The sequence below is a fragment of the Trachypithecus francoisi genome, unplaced genomic scaffold (genome assembly GCF_009764315.1).
Source record: "Trachypithecus francoisi isolate TF-2019V2 unplaced genomic scaffold, Tfra_2.0 Lachesis_group18, whole genome shotgun sequence".
Classification (NCBI taxonomy): Eukaryota; Metazoa; Chordata; class Mammalia; order Primates; family Cercopithecidae; genus Trachypithecus; species Trachypithecus francoisi.
Window position 1 is genome coordinate 17,357,394 of NW_022681463.1, and position 19,382 is coordinate 17,376,775.

A 19,382-nucleotide genomic window follows, 5' to 3' on the forward strand; every position below is an offset into this window, starting at 1 on the left:
GGCTGAGGTATGAGAATTATTTGAATTTGGGAGGCCGAGGCTGTAACGAGCTGAGATAGTGCCACTGCACTCCAGCCTGGGCGACACAGCAAGATTCCATCTCAAAAAGACAAAAAACAAAAGCGGTGGAATGGCTCTCTTAATTTTAGACAAAATAAATTTTAAGACAAAATGTCATTAGAGATAAAGAGGACATTTTTATAATAAAAAAGTCAGGAAGATAGAACAGTTTTAAACACATGTGCCTAACAGCACCAAAATACATAAAGCAAAACCTGACAGAATTAAGGGAGAACTAGATAAGCCACCAAAAATAGTTTGAGACTTCAGTTCCCACCTTTCAATAACTCATAGGACAACTGAATAGATCAATGATAAATGGAAGACAAAGAACAAGATAAACCAACTACACCTAAAAGACAAGCATAAGACACTGCACCCAAAAACAGCAGAGTAAATATTTTCCTCAAGTGAATATGAAACATTCTCCAGGATAGACCATATGTTAGGCCGTAAAACAAACTTCAGTCAATGTTAAAGGACTGAAACTATACAAAGTATGTTCTCTGACCACAACAGAATAACATTAGAAATCAAAAACAAAAGGAAATTTGAGAAATTCACAAGAGATTAAACTGCATACTCCTAAATAACAAGTGGGTCAAAGAAGAAATCACAAGATGACCTAGCATGGCACCTTGTGTCTCTAATCACAGTGCTTCGGAAGGCTGAGGTGGGAGGATCCTTTGCACCCAGGAATTAAAAGTTACAGTGAGCAATGATTGCACCACTGCATTCCAACCTGGATGACAGACAGAGTGAGACCCCTTCTCTATATTGAAAAAAATCATAAGAGAAATTAGAAAATACTTTGAGATGAATGAAAACGAAAATATAATGTACCAAAACGTATGGGATAGCAGTGATAGCAACGCTCTTAGGGACATTTCGAGCTGTCCCTATAAATTAGAAAAGAAGAAATCAATAACCTACTTTCTTTTTTTTTTTTTAATTTTTTTCTTTTTCAATAACCTACTTTCTTAGATACTAAAGAAGGAAGGGCAAACTAAATCTACAACAAGCAGAAAGAAAGAAAGCAAGGAAGAAAGAGGAAGAAAGAAGACTAAAAAGGAAATAAATGAAATAGAAAATTTAAAAAGAGAAAATAAAAATAACCTTAAACTATTTCTTTGAGAAGATCAACAAAATTCACAAACTTTTGACTGTACTGACCAAGAAAAAAAAAGGGGAGACTCAAATACTAAAATCAGGAATGAAAGAGGAGACATCACTACCCAGCTTTCAGAAATAGAAAGACTTATAAGAGAATACTCTACACAATTGTGTGCTAACAAATTCGATAACTTAGAGGAAATGGACACATTTCTAGAATGCAAATCAAGAGTGATTCATGAAGAAATAGAAAATATGAATAAATCTACAGCAAGTAAAACTATTGAATTAGTTATTTTATTTTATTTTATTATTTTTTGAGACAGAGTCTTGCTCTGTCACTCAGGCTGGAGTGCAGTGGCATGATCTTAGCTCACTGCAACCTCCGCCTCCCTGGTTCAAGCAATTCTCCTGCCTTAGCCTCCCTAGTAGCTGGGACTATAGGCACACACCACCACACCTGCCTGATTTTTATGTTTTTAGTAGAGACAGGGTTTCACCATATTAGTCAGGTTGGTCTTGAACTCCTGACCTCAGGTGATCCACCTGCCTCGGTCTCCTAAAGTGCTTTGATTACAGGCGTGAGCCACCGCGCCCAGCCAAATTAGTAATTTTAAAAGTCACAAAGAAAAGTGACTTTACTGGTGAATTTTACCAAACATTTAAACAGCAATTAACACCATTTCTCCTCAAACTTTGCCAGAAAATAGAAGCAGAATGAAGACGTACTAAATCATTTTATAAGGCCAGTTGTGCCCTGATGCCAAAACCAAAAAAACTGTAGACCAATATTGACACAAAAATTCTAAACAAAATACTAGCAAACTGAATTAAACAACATATAGAGAGAATTATCTACCATGATCAAGTGAAACTGATCTGAGGAATGAAAGGTTGGCATAACATATGAAAATCAATGTAATATACCATATTAATAAAGCATAAAAAGTATATGAGCATCTCAATTGATGCATGATAAGCTTTTCACAGAATCCAATCCCTTTTCATTATTAAAACACTCAACAAACTAGGAATAAAGAGGAATTTCCTCAACTTCATAAAAGCCATCTGTGACAGACTCACAGCTAATATCATATTTAGTTGAGAAAAACTGGATGCTTTCTCCCTGAGATCAAGACAATAATATCTATTCTCACCATTGTTATGCAATATTTTACTGGATGTTCTATGTGTGTGTGTATATATATGTGTGTGTGTGTGTGTGTGTGTGTATGTGTGTGTATATATATATATATTTTTTTTTTTTTTTTTTTTTGAGAGGGAGCCTTGCTCTGTCACCCAGGCTGGAGTGCAGATCTCAGCTTACTGCAACCTCCGCCTCCCTGATTCAAGCAATTCTCCTGCCTCAGCCTCCTGAGTAGCTGGGATTAAGGCATGTGCCACCACACCCAGCTAATTTTTGTATTTTTAGTAGAGATGGGGTTTCACCATGTTGGCCAGGCTGGTTTCGATCTCTGTCATGAACTCATGATCTGCCTGCCTCAGCCTCCCCAAAGTGCTGGGATTACAGGTATGAGCTACCACGCCCGGCCTGGTAGTTCTGTCTCTATTCACAGGTGACGTGATTTCGTATAGACAAAATCCTTAGGAATTCACACACGCACACACATACACACAAACTATTAGAACAAACAAAACAAGTTCAGCAAGGTTGCAGGAGACAAGATCAATATATAAAAATCAATTGTAATTCCATATTCTAGCAATAAACAATCCAAAAATGAAATCAAGAAAGCAGTTTAATTTACAATAGCATCAGAAGAGAATAAGACTCAGTAACAAAGTAACAGTGACTTTCACAGAACTGTAGAACTTGTATGCTGAAAATTATGAAACGTTGGAAGAAATTAAAGAAGATCTAAATAGATGGAAACACATTCTATATGCATGAATTGGGAGATTTATTATTATTAAGATGGTGATACCCCCATTCCTTGATCTATAGATTCAAGGTAATCCCAATTTAAATTCCAACTGCCTGTGTTTTTCAGATACGGACAAGCTGATTTTTTTTTTTTTTTTTAATTTGACTTTCAGTTCTGAGATACATGTGCAGAACGTGCAAGTTTGTTACAAAGGTATACATGTGCCATGGTGGTTTGCTGCACCTATCAACCCATCATCTAGGTTTTAAGCCCCACATGCATTAGATATTTGTCCTAATGCTCTCCCTCCCTTTGTCCCCCATCCCCTGATAGGCCCTGGTGTGTGATGTTCCCCTCCTGTGTCCATGTGTTCTCATTGCTCAATTCCCACTCACAAGTGAGAACCTGTGGTGTTTGGTTTTCTGTTCCTGTGTTAGTTTACTGAGAATGATGGCTTCCAGCTTCATCCATGTCCCTGTAAAGGACATGAACTCATTCTTTTTTATGGCTGCATAGTATTCCATGGTGTATATATGTCACATTTTCCTTATCCAGTCTATCATTGATGGACATTTGGGTTGATTCCAAGTCTTTGCTATTGTAAATAGTGCTGCCGTAAACATACGTGTGCATGTGTCTTTATAGTAGAATGATTTATAATCCTTTGGGCATATACTCAGTAATGGGATTGCTGGGTCAAATGGTATTTGTGGTTCTAAATCCTTGAGGATTCACCACACTGTCCCTATTTAAGAAATGGTGCTGGGAAAACTGGCTAGTCATATTTAGAAAACAGAAACTGGACCCATTCCTTACACCTTATACAAAAATTAACTCAAGATTTTAAAACCTAAAACCCAAAACCATGAAAACCCTAGAAGAAAACCTAGGCAATATCATTTAGGACATAGGCATGGGCAAACACTTCATGACTAAAACACCAAAAGCAATTGCAGCAAAAGCCAAAATTGACAAATAGGATCTAATTAAACTAAAGAGCTTCTGCACAGAAAAGAAACTATCCTCAGAGTGAACAGGCAGCCTACAGAATGGGAGAAAATATTTGCAATCTATCCATCTGACAAAGGGCCAATATCCAGAATCTACAAAGAACTTAAACAAATTTACAAGAAAAAAGCAACCCCCTCAAAAAGTGGGCAAAAGATATGAACAGACGCTTCTCAAAAGAAGACATTTATGTGGTCAAAAAACCTGAGAAAAAGCTCATCGTCACTGGTCATTAGAGAAATGCAAACCAAAACCACAATGAGATACCATCTCATGCCAGTTAGAATGGTGATCATTAAAAAGTCAGGAAACAACAGATGCTGGCGAGGCTGTGGAGAAATAGGAATGCTTTTACACTGTTGGTGGGAGTGTCAATTGGACAAACTGATTCTAAAAATTCATCTAGAGTTACAAGAGACTCTGAGTAGCCAAAGCAGTCAAAAAAAACAGAATTTGAAGGGTTAACAGTTGCTGAATTCAAGGCTTACTATAAAGCTATAATAATGGCCAGGCACAGTGGCTCACACCTATAATCCCAGCACTTTGAGAGGCCGAGGTAGGCAGATCATGAGGTCAGGAGATCGAGACCATCCTGGCCAACATGGTGAAACCCCATCTCTACTAAAGTACACAAAATTATCCGGGTGTGGTGGTGCGTGCCTGTAGTCCCAGCTACTTGGGAGGCTGAGGTAGGGGAATTGCTTGAACCCAGGAGGTGGAGGTTGCAGTGAACTGAGATTCCATCACTGCACTCCAGCCTGGCGACAGAGCTAGACTCCGTCTCAAAAAAAAAAGCTATAATAATTACATTGTATTACTGGCATAAGGATAGACATATAGATCAATGGAATTGAATAGTGACTCCAGAAATAAACCTTACATGTATTGTCAGATTGATTTTTGACAAGGGTACTGTGATGGTTAATTTTATGTTTCAGCTTGGCTAGGCTGTTGGAGCCCAGTTGTTTGGTCAAATGGCAGTCTAGATGTTGCTGGAAAAGTATCTGTGGATACAATTTAACATTTATAATCAGTTGACTTTGACTAAAGCTAATTACCCTCCACAAGGTGGGTGGGCTTCATCTAATCAGTTGAAGGCCTTAATAGCAAAGATGGAGGTTTCTGGGGAAAGAAACAGTTCTGCTACAAGACCACAGCACGGAAACCCTGACCGAATCTCTACCTGCTGGCTTGCCCTTCAGATTTCAAACTCAAGACTGCAACGTCAACTCATACCTGAATTTCCACCCTCATAGCCTGCCCTGCAGGGTTTGAACTTGCCATCTCTCGTAATTATGTAGCAGAGTCCTTAAAATAAATCTCTATCTACCTTTTTTTTTTTTTTTTTTGAGATAGTTTCACTCTGTCACCCAGGCTGGAGTGCAGTGGTGCAATCTTGGCTCACTGCAACCTCTGCCTCCCAGGCTCAAGTGATTCTTGTGCCTTAGCCTCCTGAGTAGCTGGGGCTACAGACGTGCCTCACCATACCCAGCTAATTTTTTGTATTTTTAAAAGAGACAGGGGTTTCACCATGTTGGCCAGGCTGGTCTTGAACTCCTGATCTCAAGTGATCTGCCTGCCTGGGCCTCCCAAAGTGCTGCGATTGCAGGTGTAAGCCACTGTGTCCAGCCTATCTATTTCTTATTGGTTCATTTTCTCTTGAGGACCCTGGCTAATATAGGAGCCATGACTGTTCACTGTGGAAAGATTGTTGCCGGTACAACTTGATATCCACATGCATTAGAATGAAGCTAGACCCATACTTCACGTCATAAAAACTTCAGAATGGATCATAGACTAAATGTAAGAGCTAAAAATATACTAAGTCTTCATCGTTTTGGGGTAGGCAATCATTTTTTAGCTATGACAGCAAAATCACAAAAGGCTGAAGAGAAAAATAGATACATTGAACTTCACAAAATTAAAACCTTTGTGCTTTTGAGGACACCATCAAGAAAGTGAAAAGACAACCCATAGAATGGGAGAAAATATATGCAAATAATATATATTGTTTGAGACAAAGTCTCACTCTGTCACCCAGGCTGGAATGCAGTGGCGTAATCTCAGCTCACTGCAGCCTCCGCCTCCCAGGTTCAAGCGATTCTCCTGCCTTAGCCTCCAGATTAGCTGGGATTACAGGTGTGTGCCACCATACCCATTTAATTTTTGTATTTTTAGTAGAGATGGAGTTTCGCCATGTTGGCCAGGCTGGTCTTGAACTCCTGACCTCCAGTGATCCACACTCACTTTGGCCTCCCAAAGTGCTGGGATTACAAGTGTGAGCCACTGCGCCTGGCCACAAATCATATATCTTATAAGGGACTTATATCCAGAATATATAAAAAACCCTACACTCAATAGAAAAAAGACAACCCAAGTAAAAAATGGATAAAACATTTGAATAGACATTTCTCCAGAGAAAATATACAAATAGCCAATAAGCACATGAAAAGATGTGCAACATCGTTCATCATTAGGGAAATGCAAATCAAAACCACAATGTAAGATACCACTTCATACCCAATAGAATGGCTTTAATAAAAAAGGCAATAGCAAGTGTTGACAAGAATGTGGAGAAATTCAAATGTTCATACTTTGCTGATAGGAACATAAAATGGCACAGCCAATTTGGAAAACAGTCTGAATTAGCCGGGTGTCGTGGCGCATGCCTATAATTCCAGCTACTCGAGAGGCTAAGGCCTCTCGAATCACTTGACCCCTGGAGGCGGAGGTTGCAGTGAGCCGAGATCGCACCATTTGCACTCCAGCCTGAGTTACCGTTTGACTCAGTAATTTCACTCCTAGGTATACATGCAAGAGAAAAGAAAACATATGTCCACACAAAAGCTTGTACATGCATGTTCATGGCAACATTATTTACGACAGCCAAAAAGTGGAAACCATTCAACTGTCCATCCACTGGTGAATGGATGAACAAAGTGTGGTCTAACTGTACAAGGAAATACTACTTGGCAATAAAAGAATAAAGTAACGATACATGTAACAACATGGGTGAACCTTAAACTCATTAGATTGCCTGAAAGAAGTCAGACACAAAGACCACACATTTTTTTGGTCCTACTTATGGGACCAAATGTCCGGCATCAGCACATCCATAGACAGTTGATTGGTGCTTGCCATGTGCCTGGGCATGGGGTGGGTAGGGAATCAGTGAGTGCGAGTAGGTATGGGGTTTTCTTTTAGGGTGAGGAAAGAGTGATAGGGATGAATGTGCAACCTGCTGAATATACTAAACACTCTATTGTACAGTTTAAAAGGTTGAACTTTAGGCTGGGTGTGGTGGCTCATGCCTGTAATCCCAGCACTTTGGGAGACTGAGGTGGGTGGATCACGTGAGGTCAGGAGTTCGAGACCAGCCTGGCCAACATGGTGAAACCCTGTTTCTACTAAAAGTACAAAAATTAGCTGGGCGTAGTGGTGGGCGACTGTAATCCCAGCTACCCAGGAGGCTGAGGCAGGAGAATTGCTTGAACCCAGGAGGCAGAGGTTGCAGTGAGCCGAGATCACACCACTGCACTCCAGCCTGGGAGACAAGAGTGAAACTCCATCTCAAAAATAAATAAATAAATAAATTAATTAATTAAAAAATAAAGTAAAAGTTTGAACTTTATGGTATATGAGTATCTCAATAAAGCTATTATATTAAAAATAGATTTCTTTGGAGAGCTGAAGGATATTGATTTAGACCTTAATTACTGATTTTTTCCCCCCTATCTTTCACAGTATTTTTACCTCAGTTCTGAATCCCTGGATAACCATTCATAACCTTCAAATCTCGGAGAATTCCTAAAACAGTGTTTGTGGAGAGGGAGAATGGGGAGATTCAGATATGATTTGGCCTGTAGACTTTCCTTCCCATCTTTTTGCTACTTATAGCAAGTATCTTACAATCTGGACACATGACATACACGTTTCACCTCCTGCATTATGAGGACGTACATAAGGGAGTCTGAATTGTGACACTGATCCGCATCTCATAGTTGCAGCTATTGGCAGGATGAATTTTTAGTCACCCACAGTTAATGAGGAACAAATGAAAAGGACCTTATAATGGTTCATAGGCTTCAATTCCACCCACCCTATGTGTAGTACTGCTTGATGCCACTTTTAACTGCAGTAGTATTTGTTTAATGAACACTTCCTTCATTCATTTGTTTAGAAAAATATTAGGCACCCCCTCTGTGGGAGGTGCTGCTAGGCTGTGGGGATTCCAGGGGGGGCATGCAGACAGGGTTCCCACCTTCAGGGAGCTTAGCTCTTTTGAAAGAATTCAGATAATAAACAAGTAAACTGATAAGATACTTACGTATAGTTATAAGTGAAAAAAGAAGATAATGGGATCATGAATGACTGGATTGGGGGTGGGGTCATACCCTAGGGACACAGTCTTTTTTTTTTTCCTTTGAGACAGAGTCTTGCTCTGTTGCCCAGGCTGGAGTGCAGTGGTGTTATCTAGGCTCACTGCAACCTCCGCCTCTCCGGTTCAAGCGATTCTTCTGTCTCAGCCTCCTGTGTAGCTGGGACTACAGGTACGCACCACCACACCTGGCTAATTTTTTTTTTTTTGTATTTTAGTAGAGATGGGGTTTCATCATGTTGGCCAGGCTGGTCTTGAACTCCTGATTCATGATCTACCCACCTTGGGCTCCCAGAGTGCTGGGATTATAGGCATGAGCCACCGTGCCCGGCTGGGACAGTCTTTTGAGAGGAGGTGACAATGAAAGATGAGGCAAGTGAAGAAATGGAGGAGGCTCTCTCAAGCAGAGGTGACAATACGAAGGACAGAGGCAAAAACAAATTGAGGTATTCCAGGAAGGAAAGAAGGGGATAGCTAAAGCTAAGAGGGTTGGAAGGCCAGCAGAGTCCAGATCACCCAGGGCACTCTGATAGCTCAGCAGTGTGTTCTGCTACTAGGGCATTGTGATGGTTCTGTAGTGTGACTTGTTCTCTCTCTCTTTTTTTTTTTTTTTTGAGACAGAGTCTTGCTGTGTCACCCAGGCTGGAGTGCAGTGGTGTGATCTTGGCTCACTTCAACCTCTGCCTCCTAAGTTCAAGCAATTCTCCTGCCTCAGCCTCCCAAGTAGCTGGGATTACAGGCGCCCGCCACCTCGCCTCTAATTTTTGTATTTTTAGTAGAGATGGGTTTCACCATGTTGGCTAGGCTGGTCTTGAATTCCTGACCTCAGGTAATCCACCCACCTCAGCCTCCCAAAGTGCTGGGGTTACAGGCGTGAGCCACAGTGTCCTCTGCCTCTTGTAGTGTGACTTGTTCTAGGGGAAAGGGGAATCTAGTGGAGGGTTAAGAAAGAGATCTGACCTGAAAACCTTTCAAGTTTCAAAGATCATCTTGGCTGCAGTATGGGGTGGGGTGGGATGGGGTGAGATGGGGCTTGGATCCTTTTTTTTTTTTTTGAGATAGTTTTCTTTTGGAAATAGAGCTGGACAGAGGGTGCAGAGGCCGATCCAAGGGTTTGTGAGGCCTAATCATACAGTTTGAGGGCCTTCTATAAGAAAAATTAAAAACTAAACACAAAGTGAGATAGAAGACCCTGCAACGAGATAACACAGAAATGAGATAGAGGGTCCTGAGCAAGGGAGAGGCCCTGACGCTGAAGCTTCTGGAGTTTCATGGTGCGTCCCCCCAGCGGTGGGGGTGAGGTTGGGAGAGATCAAGAATGCCCAGGTTTTGTGACTGAGCAACTCGTGATGCCATTAAGATGAGAAAGAGGTGTTTGGGGTAAGGTCTGGAGAGAAGAGCTGGGTTTCCTTCGTGGCACTTTTGTGGTACCCAGGAAACAGCCGCGTGGCTGAGGATAGAGGGACAGTGGAACCCAGGAAGAGGGCAAGGCTGGAAATGGCAAGCCATCACTTTCATGGCATTGAAAGTTGTGGAAGTGGACGACATCAGGTTGGAAAGAGAGAAGAGAGCCAAGCAGTCAGCCACAAGACAACTCCACCTGAGGCCAGGCCCTGGAGGTTTCTAGTTTATATCTAGTCCAAATATAATAGCATATTTAACATTAGTCACTTTAAGTTCTAATTCTCTTTTTCTCTCTGATGGCAAGGATTTCTTTCTTTACTTTTTTTTTTTCTGAGACAGAGTCTCATTCTGTCTCACTCTGTCACCCAGGCTGGAGGGCAGTGGCGCGATCTCGGCTCACTGCAATCTCCACCTCCTGGGTTCAAGCGATTCTCCTGTCTTAGCCTCTAGAGTAGCTGGGATTACAGAAGACAGGGTTTCTTTAACATTTAAGGAATCCACTGATCTACTTCTGGAATCTTCAGATATAAAAAAGAGAAGGAATCCACTAATGCATGTAAGGATAGTGGGCTGAAGAAGTAGGCACTAATGATCAAAACTAGTCAATTCAAAAAATTATTTGATCAAAGAATTGTTTATTTTTATTGTTTTTATTTTTATTTTTTCCTATACTTCATGAGTAGTAGGATTTACTCTGTGCCAAGGAAATAACTAGTTTTCTGTAAATTGTCTTCAACCATTCAGGCCTCCTACCATCTAATGTAATTCTCCACCTCTCACTTAGAAATGTTGTTTAACAATATGGAATGAACAATATGGAAAGATCAAAGAACTTAGATCAGGCTGAGTGTGGTGGCTCATGCCTGTAATCCCAGGACTTTGGGAGTTAGGTGGATCACCTGAGGTCGGGGTTCGAGACCAGCCTGGCCAACATGGTGAAACCCTGTCTCTACTAAAAATACAAACAAAATTAGCCAGGTATGGTGGTGCAGGCCTATAGTCTCAGCTACTCAGGAGGCTGAGGTGGGGCAATCGCTTGAACTGGGGAGGTGGAGGCAGCAGTGAGCCGAGATCATGCTGCTGCACTCCAGCCTGGGCAACAGAATGAAATGCCATCTCAAAAAAAAAAGATGTTAGATCAAACTAATATTAAGAGGTCAAAAGACCATCTTCTTCCCACCTTAATCTAAGGATTTGTCTAGTTTTGTTTATACACTTAAGTTGTCATTTGATTATTCAGAGAGATAATAAACCCTACCCTTTTAAAGAATGTGGGAGTGAGTGGGAAAAGTAGGAATGCGTTTTAAGGTCTATCTGCCATGTAAAATCAGTGATATTGGACCCATGTGATAAGAATGCTTGTTTTACATGGCGTCAGCTATCCGTAGACGGAGCATTTTCTCTTCAAACATAGCTACATTTAGAAAATCTTAATATAGCTTAAAATAGGAATTTTGGTATTTGGACCTGGACACTGCCACTATAAAGGGACCCCATTATGTTATGATGTTATTATTCAAGCTGGTTGGAGTCAGTTTGCAGAGACTCCTATTCCACCAATCACTTGGCTTGTGTGAATTGACTATTTAGTGGCTGTGAGATTGAGGATAAGGGCTAAATCTTTTCTAATAAGAGTACTATTTAAAAACCAGAAGAAAATCATAGTATTTCAGCTGTGAACTTTAGGAGAAACTTTAGAGGAAAGATTTTATACATATCTTTAGTTTCATATGGTAATAGGTTACAAAACATACGAAATCAAAGTAAAGAGCTAGAAGTGATGGGGTACTGTTAAAATAGGGTGCTCAGGGAAGACCTTACTGAGGGTGAGTTCCAACAATGTATTGCTTTATGAAAATTAATTTTCTGGCAGAGCAAAGGTATTTAAAAGATTAGTATTAAAAATGCTCAACTTACTTTCTTATGACTTCTGTAAAAAAGTACTTTTTTATATGTCAGATTTCTAAGTTATGATAATAACACAACATTTTGATTTCTTTCTATGTTTGAGTGATAACCTTCTCTATCTTATTTAATTCTCATATGTAACCAATGATCCTTCAACCATTTTGTCAAGAAAACTCTTTAAACATGTATTCATTCCTTCCTGGCCTTTTGAAACCTTTTGAAACACTGAATTATTTTTCAACTTTCCAGAGCGGGACATATAGGATAGAAGTTGGCCCTTGGGGTCAGGGGATCCTGGCTGTAGTTGCAGCTTCCCCCTTAACTAGCTGTGATTCTGAACTGGGCTCTCCATGCTTCCCAAGGCCTCATCTGTAAACTTCCTCATCTGTAAATTGGGAGAGTTGGACAGCTCCCTAGCCCTCCCAGCCCCAGCATCTAAGGACCATCAAGTCGGTTATGTCACTGGGTTGTAGGAGAGTGGTGGATACAGAGGACACTTAGGCTTGCTTGCCCTGAAGTGAAATTGTTCTGGAACTCTGGGATTTCAACTCTTATATTTCTGCCTGTGTTTTGGAAGTGTTTTCCCTGCTCATTTTCTCCGTCAGATAGTGTCATTTATTGTAGTTGCCAACACAAAATGACAGCTGTCTCCACTTGTCAGCTGCTCTCATCATCTGGTTTGCTGTGTGCTTTGGAAGGCAGATGACCAAGCACGTATGAACTAGGCACAAGAGCATATGAACCTGGCACAGAGAAGACAGCTGAGGATATTTCCTGTAGAGTAGCATGTGTGAATTTGGTAAGATATTTGGCCACTTAGGTATTTTTCTTTTTCTTCTTCTTTTTTTTTGAGATAGGGTCCCACTCTGTCACCCAGGCTAGAGTGCAGTGGCACAGTCATGGCTCACTGCAGTCTTGACCTCCCCAGCTCAAGGAATCCTCTCACCTCAGCCTCCTGAGTCCCTGGGACTACAGATGCATTCCACCATGACTGGCTAATTTTTTCTATATTTTGTAGAGACAAGGTCTCACTATGTTGCCTAGGCTGACCTCAAACTCCTAGGCTCAAGTGATCCTCCCACCTCAGCCTCCCAAAGTGCTGGGATTATAGGTGTGAGCCACTGTGCACGGCCGGTATTTTTCATTTGGAGGTTTATAATTGCATTCCAGAATTTTCACTCTACTGGAAAGCTAACACAATGCTCCAGTACAAATCTGTCTCACATACTAGTTAGCGTCTTTGAGGTTCCATCACAGACAAATGACAGAGGAAAGCAAAACTGTTTAGGAAGGTCTAAATTGAACATTCTATACTAAAGGCACTCCCATTTGACAAGTCCCTGGTATCTAATACTTTGTAAGATGACATCGAGCCGTTTTTACCCCTAGTTAGGGGATTAAGTTCTAGGAGAAGAAGTTAAGCAGGTGGTTCCTTAAGTAAGTAGTCTTTTGACTACTTAGGGATTGATTTTGTTTTCCCATAATGAAAATGAATTCTGTTTTCCTTCATTTACTTGACTTTAGTGAACTCTGAAAACTAACATGAAATATAGTCAGCCTCTGAGGGAATACAACCATAACGTACAGAAGACAAAATAGAGACTCTGAAGATTTTAAACAGAACATCCTGAGATTTGAGAAATTAAAGGCAGTAAAAACCAGACTGCTTGTAAGCACTTTTTTTCCCCCATAGGAAAGCAGGGTAGATAATCCTGATGGGTTGGATTTCAATTAATTGGTGAATAGAAGGTAAAATGATCAAGAAACAAATATCGTAATTATAGGAGAAAATAGGAGCTTTTTTGTTTTAAAGGAAATAAAGAATAGAATTCACAGTGAACAGAGACAGAATAAAATCTGATAATTCTAGACTCACTTGAGTACCGCAAGGATCCCGATCAGGGAAAACAGCTGGGCCTACACATGGGTCCTGGAAAGGCTTCTCCCCGGAACCACCTAAGTGAAATGAAAACTCATTTCTGACTGTTTCAGGATGGCCACACAGACCTTTAGGATAATAACCAACGTTCTTTTGGGCAACTCTAACCAAGTGATGCCTCCTTAAGGTTTCGGAGTGAGTCCCCAGCTCATGTAAGGCATGAACCAAAGAACAATGAGCCGTCATAAAACCGTCATTGTTTCATACTTGGTTTTTGTGTAGAATGTTCTTCAAATCATTGTCTCTGACCTTTCCTTCCTCTTGGGTATGACTGTGGTGACTCCAGGAGATGAGCTAAAGGGACCTCCTGGATCTCACAGGGAAAGCCTTTCCCTCCAGTACTATGCTAATTTGTTCCTCAGTGCGGATGAAATTCTTAAATGGTTTCATCTGGATGTGAGGTTTTGGGATGACTTACTGCGATCAGAGCTGTTGGTGGCACTATGGCTGCTCCAGTTGTGGGATGTCATCAGTCCCACAGTTCTGACCTCCTGGCTCAGAGACGTCACCGTGGAGACACCTGGCTGCTATTGTGACCCACAGGAGGTCAGCTGGCTCCTGCTGGTGGGCATTTCTACTGCCCACCCTGCCAGCTTCACGGGCCCATACTGCACAGGCATTTAGACGTTACAGGCTAGCCCAAGCTCCCAAAGCTGTGGAAAGGAAAGGGAGCTATCTATAGGCCTTTGAGAACTTAAAACCCATGTTGCTGGGGGCCACTCAGATTGGGTACACGTGTCATCAAATTCTGTTTTGAAACTGTCCGAGTAGCTTCTTTACCTACAGATTTTGATTCTATTCACTACTCAATACTGAAAAGAGAAATTGATCTCTCAAATAGACAAAGATAAATTTGTATGGAAACAACAGGAAATTCCATATTACATAAATTTATGTCAACTGGGTTTGTAATTCAATTACTTTTTCTTTTATTTTAGTTGACATGTAATAATTACAAATATTGGCTGGGTGGAGTGGCTCATGCCTGTAATCCCAGCACTTTGGGAGGCCGAGGTGGGAGGATCATTGAGCTCAGGAGTTCAAGACAGTCTTGGCAACATGGCAAAACCCCATTTCTATGAAAAATGCAAATATTAGATGGGTGTGGTGGTGCACACCTGTAGTCTCAGCTGCTCAGGAGGCTGAGGTGGGAGGATCATCTGAGCCTGGGGAGGTTGAAGCTGCAGTGAGCTGTGATTGCACCACTGCACTCCAGCCTGGGCAACAGAGTGAGACCTTGTCTCAAAAAATAAACAATAAAAAATTGTAGATATTTATGGGATGTAATTAAATTATTATATGACAGATTAACATCAATTTTGCCCTGTATTCTTGTGGTTCTCAATGCCCTAGCTTTGTACATTTAGTTTAGTTTTTTTTTTTTTTGAAACAGATTCTCACTCTGTTGCCCAGGCTGGAGTGCAGTGGCGTGATCTTGGCTCATTGCAACCTCTGCCTTCCAGGTTCAAGAAATTCTCCTGCCTCAGCCTCCCAAGTAGCTGGGATTACAGGTGCCCACCACCATGCTCGACTAATTTTTGTATTTTAGTGGAGACGGGGGTTTCACCACGTTGGCCAGGCTGGTCTCGAACTCCTGACCTCAAGCGATCCATCCGCCTCGGCCTCCCAAAGTGCTGGGATTACAGGCATGAATGAGCCACTGTGCCTGGCCTAGCATTTTGTTGTTTTTATTAATTCAGATCATTAATTAAAGCCAAACTCCATGATTTTTATTTTTATTATTTATTTGATATGGAGTCTCCCTCTGTCACCCAGCCTGGAGTGCAATGGCGTGATCTCAGCTCACTGTAACCTCTGCCTCCCGGGTTCAAGCGATTCTTCTGCCTCAGCCTCCCGAGTAGCTGGGATTACAGGCGCGTGCCACCACGCCTGGCTAATTTTTGTATTTTTAGTAGAGACGGGGTTTCACCATGTTAGCCAAAATTGTCTCAATCTCCTGACCTCGTGATCCGCCCACCTTGGCCTCCCAAAGGGCTGGGATTATAGGCGTGAGCCACTGCACCCGGCTCGTTTTTGACTTTTAAATTGTTTCATAGGACGAGTGTAGACTCCTTTCTATAGGTCACATTTTTTCTTGGTAACATGTGATGTCTAAGCACTTTGTAGGTTCACCTCGCATATCCTGAAAGTTCTTTAGCACTATACCTTGCTTCTTCATCCTCATCCTATGTCACTTGTTTTTTTTTTTTTTTGAGACAGGGGTCTCATTATGTTGTCCAGGCTGGTCTCGAACACATGGGCTCAAGAGATCCTTCTGCCTCAGCCTCCCAAGTGGTCGGGATTGCAGGAACTCGCTACTGCACCTGACTTCTAACATTTTGGCTTGTGGGCAGGTGTCTTCATGGCATTTTGCTCAAGCGTCTTACCAAGGGTCTGATACCAGAATTTACACAGATGCAGAATCAGTGATTGAATGGTTACAAGGTTACTGCAAAATGAAGAACATTTTATTTAGTTATGTATTTCTTTATTTTTTAGTTTTTTTTAGAGATAGTCTTGCACTGTTACCCACCCTGAAGTCCAGTGGTGCGATCATGGCTCACTGCAGCCTTGAACGCCTAGAGGCATGCGCCACCATACCTGGTTAATGTTCTAAAACAATTTTGTAGACGTTGCGGGGTGGGGGGTACATTGGGAGAGGGTCTCACTATGTTTCCCAGGCTGGTCTTGAACTCCTGGCCTCAAGTGAGCTGGGAGCACCTTGGCCTCCCAAAGTGCTGGGATTACAGGGGTGAGCCATTGTGCCCATCCTGAAGAACATTTTAAAAGAACAAATCCTAGAAGTTTCTCTAGTGCCTATGACATTGACCAGTTGCTTGGTGTATTAGTCTGTTTTCATGCTGCTGATAAAGACTGTGGCTGGGCACGGTGGCTCACACCTGTAATCCTAGCACTTTGGGAGGCTGACGGGGGCGGGGTGGATCACCTGAGATCAGGAGTTCGAGACCACTCTGGCCAACATAGTGAAACCCTGTCTCTACTAAAAATAGAAAAATTAGCTGGGCATGGTGGTGGGTGCCTGTAGTCCCAGCTACTTGGGAGGCTGAGGCAGGAGAATCTCCTGAACCCAGGAGGTGGAGGTTGCAGTGAGCCGAGATTGTGCCACTGCGCTCCAGCCTGGGTGACAGAGCGAGACTTGGTCTCAAAAAAAAAAAAAAAGAAAAGAAGAAGAAGAAAAAAAAGACATACCTGAGGCTGGGTAATTTATAAAGAAAAAGAGGTTTAATGGACTCACGGTTCCATGTGGCTGGGGAGGCCTCATAATCATGGTGGAAAGCAAAAGGTACATCTTACATGGTGGCAGGCAAGAGAGAATGAGAACCAAGTAAAAGGGGAAACCTTTTATAAAACCATCAGATCTTGTGAGACTTTTTCACTACCATGAGAACAGTATGGGGAAACCACCAGCATGATTCAATGATCTCCCACTGGGTCCCTCTCACAACACCTGGGAATTATGGGAGCTACAATTCAAGATGAAATTTGGGTGGGGACACAGGCAAACCACATCACTTGGTTTTTTGGAAGGTGCCAGCAGACCTGACTGCACCGGCTGATCCTTGGGCATTCCAAACCTACACTGAAGACTGGATTTAGGAGAATATATACTGATTCTTCATCAGCAGGCACAACCAGTGGGAGAGTACTGAATAAGAATCACCATGGTGGATAAGGGTAGGCTAGAAAGTCACATATAGAGAGCACTATGGTGGATATTTTGCATTGTGGCTTTATTAGTCTGTTTTCACGGTGATGATAAAGACATACCCAAGACTGGGCAATTTACAAAAGGAAGAGGTTTGTTGGGCTTACAGTTCCACATGGCTGGGGAGGCCTCACAAATATGGTGGAAGGTGAAAGTCACATCTCACATGGCGGCAGACAGGAGAAGAGAGCTTGTGCAGGGATACCTTTTTTTTTTTTTTCCCTGAGACAGAGTCTTGCTCTCTTGCCCAGGCTGGAGTGCAGTGGCATGATCTCAGCTAACTGCAACCTCCTCCTCCCGGGTTCAAGCAATTCTGCCTCAGCCTCTCGAGTAACTGTGATTATAGGCGCGTGCCACCACACTTGGCTAATTTTTGTATTGTTTTTCTCTTTTTTTTTGGAGATTGAGTCTCACTCTGTTGCCCAGGCTGGAGTGCACTGATGCAATCCTGGCTCACTGCAACCTCCGCCTCCCGGGTTCAAGCGATTCTCCTGCCACAGCCTCCTGAGTAGCTGGGATTACAGGTGTGTGCCACCACCCCCAGCTATTTTGTATATTTAGTAGAGATGGGGTTTCACCATGTTAGCCAGCTGATCTTGAATTCCCAACCTTTGGTGATCCACCTGCCTTGGCCTCCCAAAGTGCTGGGACTACAGACGTGAGGCACCATGCCTGGCCTCATTTTTGTGTTTTTAGTAGAGATGGGGTTTCACCATGTTGGCCAGGTTGGTCTTGAACTCCTGATTTGGTGATCCCCCTGCCTCGACCTCCCAAAGTGCTGGGATTACAGGCATGAGCCACCACACCCAACCAGGAAACTTAAAACCATCAGATCTCGTGAGACTGATTCACTATCATGAGAACAGCACAGGAAAGACCTGCCCCCATGATTCAATTACCTCCTACCAGGTTCCTCCCATGACACATGGGAATTGTGGGAGTTACAACTCAAGATGAGATTTGGGTGGGGGCACAGCCAAACCATGAGTGGCCTTATTTCCCTTTTATTCATTCCACTTCATGTAGCTATAGATGAGCTGTGAGAATCTTGCATAATCGGAAAACCCCATGGCCTTTTTTTTTTTCTCTTATAAAATGTCCACCCTCTGATGATCATTTAGATATGTTATTCTTCAGTTAACATTATTTTAGGATCCTTCCATCCTTCCTTCCTTCCTTCCTTCTTCTGCTGTTTTTTTTTTTTTTTTTTTTGAGATACAGTCTCACTTTGTCGCCCAGGCTGGAGTGCAGTGGCATGATCTTGGCTCACTATAGCCTCCACCTCTCAGTTTCAAGTGATTCTTCTGCCTCAGCCTCCCCAGTAGCTGGGATTACAGGCACCTGCCACCATGCCTGGCTAATATTTGTATTTTTAGTAGAGATGGGGTTTCACCATGTTGATCAGGCTGGTCTCGAACTCCTGACCTTAGGTGGTCCACCCGCCTCGGCCTCCAGAAGTGCTGAGATTACAGGCATGAGCCACCAGGCTGGGCCCAGGACATTTCTTTCAATTCTGTTATACTATTAAGGGCAGTGGTATCTGTGTTAATGATGGATAATAATGTACATTGTTTTTTGTTTAAAAGAAGAGAAAGGGGGCTGGGCGCAGTGGCTGATGCCTATAATTCCAGCACTTTGGGAGGCCGAAGGTTGGGGGGGGGGGTGGATCATGAGGTCAGGAGTTCAAGACCAGCCTCGCCTACATGGTGAAACCCCATCTCTACTAAAGGTACAAATAATTAGCTGGGTGTCGTGGTGCACACCTGTAATCCCAGCTACTTGATAGGCTGAGGCAGGAGAATTGCTTGAACTTAGGAGGCAGAGGTTGCAGAGAGCTGAGATCACACCATTGCACTCCAGCCTGGGTGACAGGGCAACTCTGTCAAAAAAAAAAAAAAAAAAGGAAGAGAAACGAAGAAAAATGTTTGTCCTTATTTCTTAAAATATTCAGTGAATATT

At 42.3% G+C, this 19,382-nt stretch overlaps 1 protein-coding gene across 2 annotated transcripts in view; it reads right to left on the reverse strand.

Moving 5' to 3' along the window:
- The window catches only part of IPO5 (importin 5), a 72,779-nt gene extending 58,592 nt beyond the window's left edge, over positions 1–14,187 (reverse strand). Inside the window, exons 1-2 of one of the 2 annotated variants that reach the window (XM_033177393.1) lie at positions 14,115–14,164; positions 13,634–13,713 (exon numbers count right to left, since the gene is read on the reverse strand). The gene's annotated coding sequence lies outside the window, so the exon portion shown is untranslated. Of the gene's footprint in view, positions 1–13,633; positions 13,714–14,114 lie in introns of both variants that reach the window. The other variant, XM_033177394.1, reaches the window with a different exon arrangement.
- Positions 14,188–19,382: the final 5,195 nt, after the last annotated feature.